A 13733-nucleotide genomic window follows, 5' to 3' on the forward strand; every position below is an offset into this window, starting at 1 on the left:
GTCTTGTAAACCTTGGTCAGTCCAGGTAAGTAATATGATATTCTCAAATGAGAAGAAGATATACAACCACGGAACCAACAGTCAAACCAACGATAATTAAGCACGTCTAGTTCCATATCGCTCACAGACATAGAATATTTCTCAATGAGATCACAATGACGACCATGAAACTTCCCCATGATTTTCTTTTGAAACCTTTTGATACGAATTTGTCCCTCTCCTTGCACGTAAATCGTGACAACCAAACGACTTTGCAAGGTCTTTAGCCTCGTATGAAAACAAAAACAAGTCAGTTAACACAGACAAAATTAGATCCTGGAGGCATGTCAATAGTCTGTTGAAAGATCTTACCAACAAACTCAACGAAGATATTTTCAACCATAAACTCGATTTTTCTTCTTTTATTTGGACGTAAATTTTACGAAATGCACTTCAGTATAGTTCAAAACCATATATTTACACTGCTGTTCATATTTCATGGAGAAGAAAACTTCCATAACATGGGAACTAAGACGTTCTTTCAGTTTAGAATGGGGTATGGTGGTGTACAGGGTGGAAAAATCAAATGTTCTTATAGATGAAATAATTTTTATATGAGGGTGTTGAAGATTGGTCTAAAGCTCTGTTGAATTCTTTGAAATCTACATACTATTAATTCTAATTGAGTAAATCGTTCCACAATAAGACTGTAACCAAGGTTTGATAGTACTAAGAATGGTGATCAGGCTTGGTTTAACAGCTTGACGAGCAAACAATAAAACGTTGTTTATGAGGACCTCGATCAAAAGTTGTTTTTTATTTTAATGAATAGATACCAATATCGATCATGTTGGTTTACAAAAGGAATGTTTATACTGTCTTCCAGTACAAGTAGGAGACAACATCCTTACGCACCCAAATGCTCAATCCCATCGGAAAGAGTATCAGATTTCATCCAGAGAGGCATTCTGTTTGTCTTCACTGAACCAAAAATTAGCCTACTTTGTTAACCAGTGCAACAGCTTGGGCTTACATCTGTTTTGTTCTGTTCTGCCTACTCATTTTTAAGTGCTTTGTTTCTTCTGTTGGAGTCCCTTCAAACACATGTTCTAGTACGACCCTGCCTGAAAACGCCACTTTTTCATGAAAGAGCATTGGGATATACAAAATAGATATAGAGGATGTTTGATCGTTACAGTATTGCCACCTACCAATGTGTAATGCTCAGATCGTAATATCAGGGGAAGCCCTTATAGTAATGGAGATTAAAAACAAGCAGATACATAATCAGTATTTGTACAATTTATTCCATTTGTATTTCTCTAAATCTAACGGTTAGTAGCAAACATACACCTTCATGTAGTCGCACGATAGGTCAGTGCCTTATCTGTTGTGACCTGGGGTTGTGTGAGTAAGACAGTCTCGACCGGGAATTAGCTATTAGAGTTTATATCGCGAGTAAAGTGTTGGTTGTTGTAACGTAGAGCTGGCAATGGAAATATTGTACTTCTAAAAACACTGTTCAGTAACACTAGTTTGTGCTGGTTTATAAGAAAATCGTTGCCACAGCTTGAAATCGTCTACAGAAACGACAAAATAAGATGTACGTAGTTTTGTGATCATTTGGCCTTCTGACCTGTTCTCCTGCGATCGATTTCACCTTTCCACGCTATTCCTTTAGGATTATAGGTCCTAAGTTTTTGTTAATTCCTTAACAACATGTATTAGCCGAAACCACACCATAGTCTTGGATAACGGAAACATCTATACAGGATGGTTATACATGTATGTTTCTGAATAAGCTTTCTAATTCATAAGTGTTCCCATTCAAATGATGTAAACCCTTCTGTATCATATGTAGGTTTTTTATTCTGAATAGAACACTCTAGTACAATATGACTACATTTCCCTGATGTACACACATTACGTTCAGGCCTTTATTTATCACCAAAACAACTTGCTTACTTCAATGTCTAATGGTTTGTTCCCGACATCATGGTTTTCGTAATTTCCACAACTGGCAAACAGGATGCAGACAGACGTATATTACGGCGAGGATTTAAGATCGTCATAATGATGCGAAGGCGGAAATGTTTAATGTTCATTACTTTCCCTGGTGGTTCAGTTGTTCTTTACGTTTCTCTCATCTGGAAACGTTGCATTACCTATTTGGATTTACCAAAATTTTCAAGGTGGTTGTAGTAGATAAAGCAGAAGATGTTTTCGCTTCTGAAATACTTGGTCTCATTCACCTTGTATATCTAATTTTTTTTTTTTTTATTTATTTGATTCTGTAAGTATGTCGGTATTGTTTGGTTATGTTTGTTTTTCTTCTTTACTTGCTTGCTTTTGCCATTGAATGAAATGTAAAACCCGACTTCTGTTTTCTTCTTTTCTAGTGAATCAGTCTGGTGGTTTACCAAAGTAGTTGTGTGGATACTTACTTGTTCAAGGAATACCTGAAAATAAGCTTTAATACTATCAAACGCACCTATAAGCCAATATAACCTAAGATCGAACAATCTATCAGAACAATTTTCTGAACTACATCTCTTTCACTTCGTTAATGAATATGCACGTATAAAGTTTTCACATTTCCATGCCGTTTGCCCTTACACGTTCGATCACATAGTTGTGGTCTTGGCAAAGTATCCAATGTCCAGCTATCTCATTTTTAATTATTAGATAAAGCAACACAAGTAAGCTAGTTCAATATCGCTCTTTGTCAATAGATATTATTTCAGATCCTATACAATGCAGCATTGTGTACGTTCAATGTATGTGATCGTTATTTTGTGTACACGAGAAATGTGTCACAAAATAACTGAAGATGTATAGAAATTACTTCTGATTAAATGACGAATATGACATAAAAGCCCGAAGTAACATTTTCATGATATAAACAGATATAGATCTACATTTGTATAATATTTCAACCGACATGTTTAAATCTGGAGCTGTCATTCATATACAAAGCGCCAAATCACTTGACAGTTAGTGAGTACACCTACAACGGTTTTCTTAGGCACTGCAAACACTTGGTGAACCCTGGAACTATTCTGTTCTGTCCAAAGCCAAATGAAATACAAAGACATTAAATCCATTTCTTTTTATAGTTATCCCACCCATCTATTTTTAGCAATATGAACCGATCAAAACCGATGCTAATCTGATCGTCATTAATCACTCTTGGAAGAGTCTTCCGTTTTATTTTTAATCCATTCTATTGACGGACCGAGCGTAACAAAACAGTCATAATGTGCGATGCTATCGTTGAGTTGAACGATGCAATCGTGCAATTACGCCACGCAAGCATGTAGATGCGCGAGCAATGCACAGGCAAAATACGTGTGACATCTTGTTACCGCTCATTATCCCATGTATATTTATTTTCAATAAAGTTTAATTTTCCTGAAGTTTTCATGTCTATATTCTCAATACAGTTTGATCACGGCAATGTATCTACATACTAGCAATACATTAAATATCCATTTATCAATGAAAATGTCGCTTAAAACTACATAACAATGTTTGTTACTGAGATGATCCATGTATCTATTTTCATATATATCAGAAGCATTGTTGTTTTCCTCTGTTACAAACATCTTGGTACAGTAATGTCTTTTTTTTCTAATTTGTTTTGCACAAATAACCGATGAAATCAATTCTTCTAAATAGAAAACGTTATTAAAGTAGACGGACTGAAACATTCTCAATTTTTCAGTTGGTGTACCTTAATCCTGTTTTAGACGAGATGGACAAGACTGGTTAGGACGTCATTGTCATTGTGAGTTAGTTATAGCCCCAGTAGCGTCCTCACCATATAGTCAATCGCCGGGACAGCGCTATTAACGTACCCCACTGGTCATAGCTGTCGATCTGTTTATCCCCATCTCATCAGAAACCCATTCGTAAACTCACTCTTTTAATGTGCTACGATATAGTCCATTCTCAGGTGCTGTTAGTTCAAATCATGTTACTGTAATGGCAGGAATTACGAACAATATCATTCATACATAATACGTACCTTGTGTTGGTTAATGCTGAGTATAAATCCACAAGTCTCATTCCATTGGAGAAAACACCGACCAGTATTATGAGAATACAGCAACACTATATAGAAATATACCTAATCTCTCGGTACAAAAGCGAACAGAGGCGGACGTCTTTTCCTAAAATGCCGTATCATATGTCTTTCTTCTTACTCAATTCCGACATCGAACTACATTAAATGAAGAATGCGATGACGTTAATTCTGACTTCAGAGAAATTTTTTTTGAAAAGTTTATTTCCGGTTAGGTTCTTATTTATAGCTCATTTGCTAGCGTTGATTCAATTTTGTATTATGTCTACGATTTCTTTAAGAAGTCGATCTTTCTTTATATCATCGAAAATATTAGGACAAATGATCTATAATGGAAATTATCAGTAGGCGTGATGAAAAAAGGACAAAGAAAATAATGACCTGTCAGTATAATCTATTTTAAAATTGAATTCGATGAAACCCCGGACGTTTTCAAATGAGAGCAAGTAGGATGAGCATCACACTCGTCCAACTACATATCGCACACGGAAAAAAATCCAGTAAGTTATGATGGCGACCATTAAACTTCACAACATTTTCATCTACCTGTAACGTTTAAACCCTCTGATATCAGTAATCTCTCTGCACATCTTGCACAACCTTCTACATATCGAAAACAAACAACTGCATTATGTAATCTCCACAGGTTGAAAGCGAGACCATTGCTACCTAGAAATGGAAATTTCACAGCGAAATTGAATTCGTCACACTTATCATACAAGTCGATGGAAAGTAGTCTCTATTTGTTTCCTTAGAGAAAAAGATCGAACTAAACGGCTGGTCTAGAAGAGTCTGTCTGGCGTGTCCAAGGTGTTAGTTATTTCAACCTCGTATGGAAACAAAAACAAATCAGCGGGATAGCGTTGACCAGAAATTTCTTTCATTTTCACGATTTTCGTCCTCCGTATATAAATTTTATTTTCCCTGATTTGGAATATTTTACACGACATACGGTCTTGTTTCTTTCTTTGGAAAAATACTTTCATACGAAAAGGGATGCTTTCCTTCAGTTTTAAATGGGGTGTGGTAGTGAAGAAAGTGGAAAATCAATGTCCCTTTGAAAGAAATGCTTTTTAGAAAAGGTTGCTAACAATCGAAAGATAAATGAAAAATGGTCCTTCCTGAAACTAAGAGTTCGCGTGTGAAGACAGCGTAGGGAACTTCACGACGAACATTTACTAGGGATACTAGGGTTAATCTAAATGATATGCTCTCTACTTTTCAACATCACTTTGGTTAAGATTGGCGAAACGTTTACGTAAATGACATTTTTTCATAACACGTGCCTGAATTGTATAAAAAAAAAGTACCGATTCCCAGCAATAGATATATTAAGTTGCACACAATTTTACGTTACAAATATCTCTTCTTTAAAAATGTTTGGCCTTTTGCTCGTGTTGTCTAGCCAAGTCAGGAATTTTGATGAAAAAAAAAGCCTGCTTCTCTAAGTTATAGAACGCGTATTACCTGTCTCTTTTAATCATCTTCATCCAAATGTTTGTAAGTTAACCTGAGTCATGCTTCTTGTTGTACTATTAGTATTGTTCAGTGGACAATTTCCAGTGATTTGTATCATTAATCAAGCAGTCTCCTTTTTAATTACAAAATCGTTAACCTTGTAAACGACATATTACAGGTACTTAAACCAAAATATCCATACAATTACATGCAATTTAATCATCGAAAGAGACATCTTCTGATTTGTAGTTATTACCAAAGAAAAACTACATACAACTTTAAAAGTATATGCACAACATGATAAATGACTTTGTTTCTATATGAATAACGGGACGATAAAAACAATGATCAATAATGTAATTTGATCTACTATCTACGATAAACACTGCATTCATTGGTTCACTTACACTTGGTCACGTTTCAAGTGATCTATTCGTAGTTGTTTTTGACCTACTTTGTCCTGTAACATTAGTTGGTGGCTGGCTTTAATCAAAGGATCGTTTTCAAGGATGCCTGCCCGTTGGCTACATTTATGGCACGCTTTAGAGCATAAACATTCTCTAGACATATTCTAGACATTGCCTTTGAAATGATCCGGTATTGGCATTTATAAAATGTATTAAATTTGTGGTGTATTGTGCCTTCCGCCTGTTCTCTTCCCCTGGTAGGCGAGGCAGCAATGTGATGTAATTTCCTTCGTTATTTGACAGTACTAATTCTAAATTTGCAATGAGGGGTGCTGTTTTCTGCAATCTTTGATAACAGCGTAGCGTACTTAACGTAGTGATTCAGTTGATCGTGTCAGCAACTTGAACATTTTCCGTTGATAGAGTAATTGTACGAGTTGATAATGCCTAAGTAATCATCACAAAATGAAAACGAATTCCTGAGTGGACCACCTTTCGTTATCATTAGGACCCGCAAAAATACATCTGAGTTTGTTTCTTAATCATGCATATATGGATTTATTTACAGAAGCCTTTTCTGTTTAATCGTGAACAATATTCCATTATATATACTAAACTATGAAAAGAGAGATGAATTATAGACCATTGCCATGTATAAGGTTGTCAGTTTCTCTCTATTACGCAGTGTTGGACTCATGAAATCAAATGAAAACCTGAGCGTTTTCACCCTTCATTTCTCTTTTATTATCCTCGTATCATGCTATTATATTTAGATGAAAGAGGGAATTCGTTGAAGTAAATAGATAACAATTCTCTATTATTTACAAGAAAGGAGAACAGTTAAGAAACAATGAATATATTCTGGTATAAAAAAACAAACAAAACAAACAAAATTATGCATCTACGTATTATTTTTGTGCTTAAATTCCTCTCAAAACATTTTCCTTTTGTATACCAAAACTAGAACAAAATATTAAGCTTTAAAACGTTAACCAATCTGATGATACTCGCGACAGTGATAAAAAGAGCCTAGAACCTAGAAAGTGACTGGTGAAAATTAACATTGATTGAAAGAAAAGTCGGAAGCTGGATAGGGAGATTCACTAGCCCTAATATTCAATACATTGCGTGTATTTGATGATAACGTCGAGTGTGTACATTCTCAGCCATGTATCTATTCTAATGAAGTAAGAGTTGCATGCAGGTTACGACAAACCTAGTTGACTAAACGTCCCCCAGCAGTGTCTACCACCTGCAATTACGAAAACTGCGCAAAACCACAAGAACACCTTTCAATACAATCTTAGAGTTAGATACCGCATGGTCAAATAACTAGGTTAAAAATGGCATCTTTCCGCTTATTCGTCCTTCTGCCAGTGATGATAATGGTCTAAAGATTTGATACTAATAAATTCCAGTGATATTTGTTTTCCATTAAGAACACTTGTTATAAAACCGTGTGCAATATTTTGTATTGGGAAATGTCATGTTCCATACAAAATATTGATCAATTATGTAAAATACATATATTATGTATATTGTTTGGAAAAAGACTGACTTACACCTGTATAAGCTAGAGCAAGTGGAAATTAAATATGTCATGAGTATATCACGAGTTCTGTTGTTTCAATTGCTTGTAGTTGGCTATTGTTCTAGATTTGGTGTAAACATTTCGGCTCTCAAAAGTTATAGACATGGTCACATAATATTAAACGTATATAATTTAATACAACATTTAGAATTTTAAAAAGAAGAAAATAACTCAATTAGATTTGGTTGATTGGCGTGTTGTTCCCAATGACAGCCATTGTTATTTTGAGTAAACTTTGATTGTAGTAACCGGTGGTTACCTCGCTGACACAGAACATAATGCTGAATATCCGCTGCATCAGAAGTAACATGTATTTTATAAGAACACAACCACAAGATCACAGGACGACCATTTTTCTCACCTTCTCGTGAAAATTATAAACTCCCCGATTAGAATTCGAAGCACGCTTTTCAGATCTACAGCTGGAGTCCGTTATCACATACGGGTAAAATGACTTCATCACAGTATAAAGGTATTATATATGTACTTCAATGTTGAAACAAAGCAGACGTAGTTTTTACAACGCAACAACAACTCCCAAAGTCAACGTTAGCGATAATGATCAAATGATCAATACCATGCAATAATGCCACTCCTTAAAATTGTCCTGTAAATCAAAAAGTCAACACACAATAGAGGTTTTCAAACTCTATGCAAATGTTACCGAACCGTCCGCTCATAAAAAACAACACTAATTCAAAGCCAATATCAACCTTTCACATATCTTCCAAATCAGAGAGAAGTAACTGTTGTGAAAAAAATAGGCTTTCAAACTCAAAATCGATAAAATGCTTTCAAATTATGTTTTCAAGAAATATTCACACGGAAACCAACGAGTATCAAACGTGTGACATGTATAGTCCTCAATGAATATATATAAATATTCAATGTCAGTACGAAATGGAGATGGCACAAGCACAATCAGAATAACTGCACTGATGTCAACCTAACACCAATGATACGATTGCATTAACGTGCGACACAAAACCCATTTTGGAATCTAGACAAATAATGCGCACTGACGTCTGTCGACCCGGCGAGACTCGTTGATCTATAAGTTTGGACAAGCTAAGCGACCACGGGGGTTTGCTCATTTTGGACGGAACCCTGCTGTGTGACCAAGTGCCTTGCCCATACATAGAGTAGAAAGTACACTCAATACTAGTGATCTTTTAGCCGTTCTGATTTGTTTTATGGATGAACCTTGTTTCTGTCCTTATTTCTGAAGATGGTATCCATGCCATCACCGATTTGTTTTTAAGCCTGGTTCATAATACAAATATTATGTGTCGATGGCTGTACATCGAGGTAAGTATGGTTGCAATGTCTCTATTATTTAAGGTGGAACGGATTCGGATTGCAGATAGCTTGTCGATTTTACTGCTAATTAATATGTTTCTTCAATCAAAATAAAATCACAGACAGCAAAATACAGTATCGGTTAACACACTTTAAACTATATAAAAAGCATGACCAAATTTATCATTTCTTCTCAATTGGTGTAGTAATGACATCTCGGTAGACTTAACAAACTCTACAGGATATTAAATCAGTCTCATTTATAATTTCCTTTAGAGACCATTTAGATTCAAGTGTCATATCATAGTAGAGGTTTGTAATGGATCATACAAATTTACTGCAATAATCATCAGGCGCTTGGGAGAACATTTTGTTTTCAATATGCTATATTTAGGAATTCAATCAAGAACAGAACAAAGCAAGAACGCCCACGTGTGGGTTGTAACAAAATAATATCTGTAGGCAAAATGGAGATATTGCTAGTTTTGCTATATGTTTTATCTTTGGTAAACGCAGTAATAATAGTTTTCAGCACTAGTTGCCTTGATTTCTTTTCTCAATATTGATATGTAAGCTTGAGAAACAACAACTTGACTAAAAGAGGTTTCATGCTAATGCATTTAAGAATTCAAAAACGTTCCTGATATTCGGTGGAAGACATCAATTCAAAAAATGGCTAAATGGCTTTTGACACATACATAAGATATAAGACTCCAGCATATACATCTGTTCTCAAGTGGATAGTTAAACGCATGTCGCTGACTAATTTGTGTAGATTAGAAACATCTATTGCAATGTGCATCGACTTAAAACTCATTCAAAACTCATCTCTTTCCCAATTTAAACTTACAACACGAAATTATTCCAGTGTGATTATTTTGCGTACATCACCAAATATTTGAAAACAAATCAATACAGTAAACTTTGATTCCTCCGATGGGATGTGGGATCCGAGCAAAGTTCACAATTACGTTAAATTCCATGGTGGGCATTAAAACTGTGAAGGACTATCTTATATTGAATAAGACAGTAAAACTTTTGGTAAAGTTCTCTGTTGACTGGTTTCATATTTGTTATTCTCACATCTAACCAACAACCATAAGACTATTCTCGATTGAAGCTTGCCATGTCTTTTTGGAAAGTGTTCCAGATCGAAATAAAAGAAATCATACTACTAGAAATCAAAAATCATGCTGTGGTAGAGGCCAAGACTATTTAGGTGTTACATTTACAGCACACGACGTCAATACAAAAATATTATCGAAAATTCACGTTGACAGATTTTGAACTAATTCGATAGAGTCATAAAGCTTGAGGACAGCAAATCTGAAATCATATTAGCTATGTCTTATAGAATAAGAGAGAACTTTGATGTCTGCATCAGTATTGGAAAAGTGACTGCTTGGGGAAGCATAGTTTGCGATAGGTACTGCTGTCGCTGAATCTGTTGCAGATAAATTGATTAAAACCTTCTGAATAGATCTACTTTTCAGGGTTAGATAGGGTCTTTTTCTCGGAGGAAATAACTGAGATAATCAACGTTGACAGTAGAGTTTGTATATATCCCGCGTGCCCTATAAGGAAGTGTGATGTTACGCTGAGTAGACGAGATCATTTCGCAAACATGTTTTGTCCTCAGGTTATTTCCTACGAGAACACTTGAGATGATCAACAACCTCCTTGTAACGGGATACTAGTAATATCGATATTGATTATTATCGCATTCTCTTGTTACCCTCGCTTTCTGGTATTGAGATATGTCCTTCATCGTCAACTACTTCAGCTTTTAATGCCATATCTCTCAAATGATACCTTTCTTGACAATGTAAAAAGAATTGTCCCTTACTTCGCTTATCATGATTTAATATAAAGGTGAATTATTGATTAAATATATCTATATCAATTGATTTACCTTTCATATATAATGATGAAGTGCTTATATCTTTAAATGACAAGAACTTGATAAACAAGATTGATCGCATATATCATTACAACTACAAATAGCGTAACCAAAGGGAACGTCATAGTCCCAAGTGAAAATTAAGGCCTCCTAGTGTCGCTGATGAGATCTAACAAGACGAGAAACTGTGTGATGCAAACTATATATTTAATACAAAATCTGTATTGTACTATAAGTATTAAAAGCTTTTAAACAATTCTGCACTTTTTTTATAAATTCCTGCAATCCTAGATAGCAGATGGTAGACACTGCTGATGGTCATTCCCTAGAATTTACCAGACCACGGTTTACTTCCACATGTACTCCACGTTCTTTTGAAATCATTCAAAGTAGAAAACAATGACAATTATTGGATTTTGAGATCATCTCATCTGGTTTCTGAAATTATTGCCAACCATTCGGATCTTCCTCAGTCGATTGTGCTACGTTTTAACAATGAAGGCCCTTAGCATCACTGTCGAGTCCTAGGAAGACAACACAGCTGTAAGATGTTATCTTATTCCCCACTACTGTATTTATTTATGTATTTGTTTTGAAAGTGGCTCTAAAGACGCGTGAATTGTGTATGATATTGTGTATTGTTGAAAGGAAAATGAATTTATTTCTAAAAATACATTTATATACATTATATATATATATATATATAAAAAGAAAATTGTTTTAAAAAAACACACAAAAAAGTTAGCATTTTGCATAACGTTTTCACAGCTTAGCTGCTCCTCAGTGCAATGCAAAGAATCTATGACGTCATTTGTATTGTCCAGTTACTCGTGACGTCATAGATGATAAAGGTGTGTGATATTATTAATTAGGTTGTATACACCTATTGAATGCAGTTCAAGTTCGGCTTTAACAGTTTGATAATTTTGTTCTCCTTTGCTTCTCTTTTGACCCGATTGGTTTCTGTCGCAAATGCATATAACGGGAATATTTTGAAGAATCCGTTATTACATTCTGCAATATGACGACTTATGGGGAGATGCCGGTACCGTTCATGGGAGATCTGTTCCCTGTGCAATGTTACCCGTTTACGAATGTTCTCGGTCTGTCCCACATAGAAGCTGTCATATTTATCATCTATGACGACACGAGTAAGTGGACAATACACATGACGTCACAGATTCTTTGCATAGTTACATTGCACTGAGGAGCAGCTAAGCTGTGAAAACGTTATGCAAAATGCTAACTTAACTTTTTCTTGTGTGTTTTTTAAAACAATTTTCTTTATATACTAAAAGGATAAAGAAACGCATGGTGAATTTTAAACCAGAAATTAAGTATGATATCGGGCTTCATTTAAAATGACATTTTGTATACTTACAGATAAATTAAAGCTTAAAAATTTCCAAAGTCTGTATTTTGCATCTGACAATTGGTTTAGAGGTACTGACGATTAAATTGAATGGACCCATAGGATTTTGAAATTGAAATTAAACTGAGTCATCAATATCTTGTGTGTCCGCCGTTTGCTGTGGTCACGGCCCTTATTCTTCTGGTCATAGAGTTCATGAGAGCGTTAATCCGTCTTATGGGGATGTTGTCCCACTCTTCAATCAGAGCTCTGGTCAACTGCTCTCCAGTAGCAGGGGGTGGCTGGCGCTTTCGAACCTGTCTATCCAACTGGTCCCAAAGATGCTCGATCGGGGACAAATCAGGGCTATATGGCGGCCAATCTAGTGGTTGAATGTTGTTGTTGGCCAGAAAGACTTGGCTAATCCTTGCTACGTGGGGCCTAGCATTATCCTGCTGGAGGGTTAGATTATGCTGCTGTAAGAAAGGGATAACATGGGGTCGGAGGATCTCATCTCTATACTTAGCTGCTGTTAAATTGCCATCAATAACAACCAGTTGTGATTTCAACCCGTGTGAGATTCCTCCCCACACCATTATTGAACTGCCCCCAAACCTATCCCTCTCTACAACGCAAGCGTCCGTAAAACGTTCGCCATAACGTCGGTAGACACTTTGACGGCCGTCAGATCGATAAAGACAGAATCGAGACTCGTCCGTGAAGAAAACTTGTCTCCACTGCCTCAGTGGAAACCGTAGTGGAGCATGTGCAGCGACCCAGGCCATACGACGCTGACGTCGAGCAGGGGTAAGGTGTGGACCTACGTAGGGGCAATGTGCTCTTACACCAACTTCTCGTAATCGATTTCTTACAGTTTTTGAACTTATAGGACGCCCATGATTTCCACGAACATTAAGTGCACTCTCAACGGCAGTAAGGCGCCGATTACGCACATGAGAGACGACGATATAGCGATCCTGACGTCGTGACGTTATGCGCGGACGTCCTGACCTAGGTCGAACAACACGGTGCACGAGATTCTTGTTTTTTCCTTCCTCCGTTTACCAGAGCTGCGCATTCTTGTACCGAATCAAACTAAATTAATTTTAGGGAAGCAGTTGATCATAAAGACAAGGTGTAATATGACCTAATTACTCAATCCACAAATTCTTGTTTCACTTTCCGTTTTGGAGAACGCGACTAAATTTTCAAAATATCAAGGTGTAATATAAATATTACCACAAAGTTTCGTTTATTTGGAGATCCGTTTTCAAAATATATTATCACCTGTGTTTCATTATCCTATATTATTATATATATATATATATATATATATATATATATATATATATATATATATATAGACAACAAATGGTTTGTGTAAGTGTTAGGCAGCTACATAGTTTTTGGGTAGGCGATTTTGGTAGCGTAAATCAGTGTCGAAATTTTTTTTCTCCATCAATTGTGTTACAATATATAAATATCACTATATTAACACTATGGAATTATATACTGTTATGATGTTGATCCGAAAGTTTTAGATTTATATAACCTGTTGTAATTGTACCCGAGGTTCTTATTTATACATAACAATTTGGTATTTAAAGACTTGTTTAAAATATCGAAACATCCGAGATAGATATTTCGTTTTCAGAGGACACATT

Source organism: Ylistrum balloti, unplaced genomic scaffold, assembly GCF_031769215.1.
Source record: "Ylistrum balloti isolate Yb309-2 unplaced genomic scaffold, AGI_CSIRO_Ybal_v1 Utg370006, whole genome shotgun sequence".
NCBI classification, from domain to species: domain Eukaryota; kingdom Metazoa; phylum Mollusca; class Bivalvia; order Pectinida; family Pectinidae; genus Ylistrum; species Ylistrum balloti.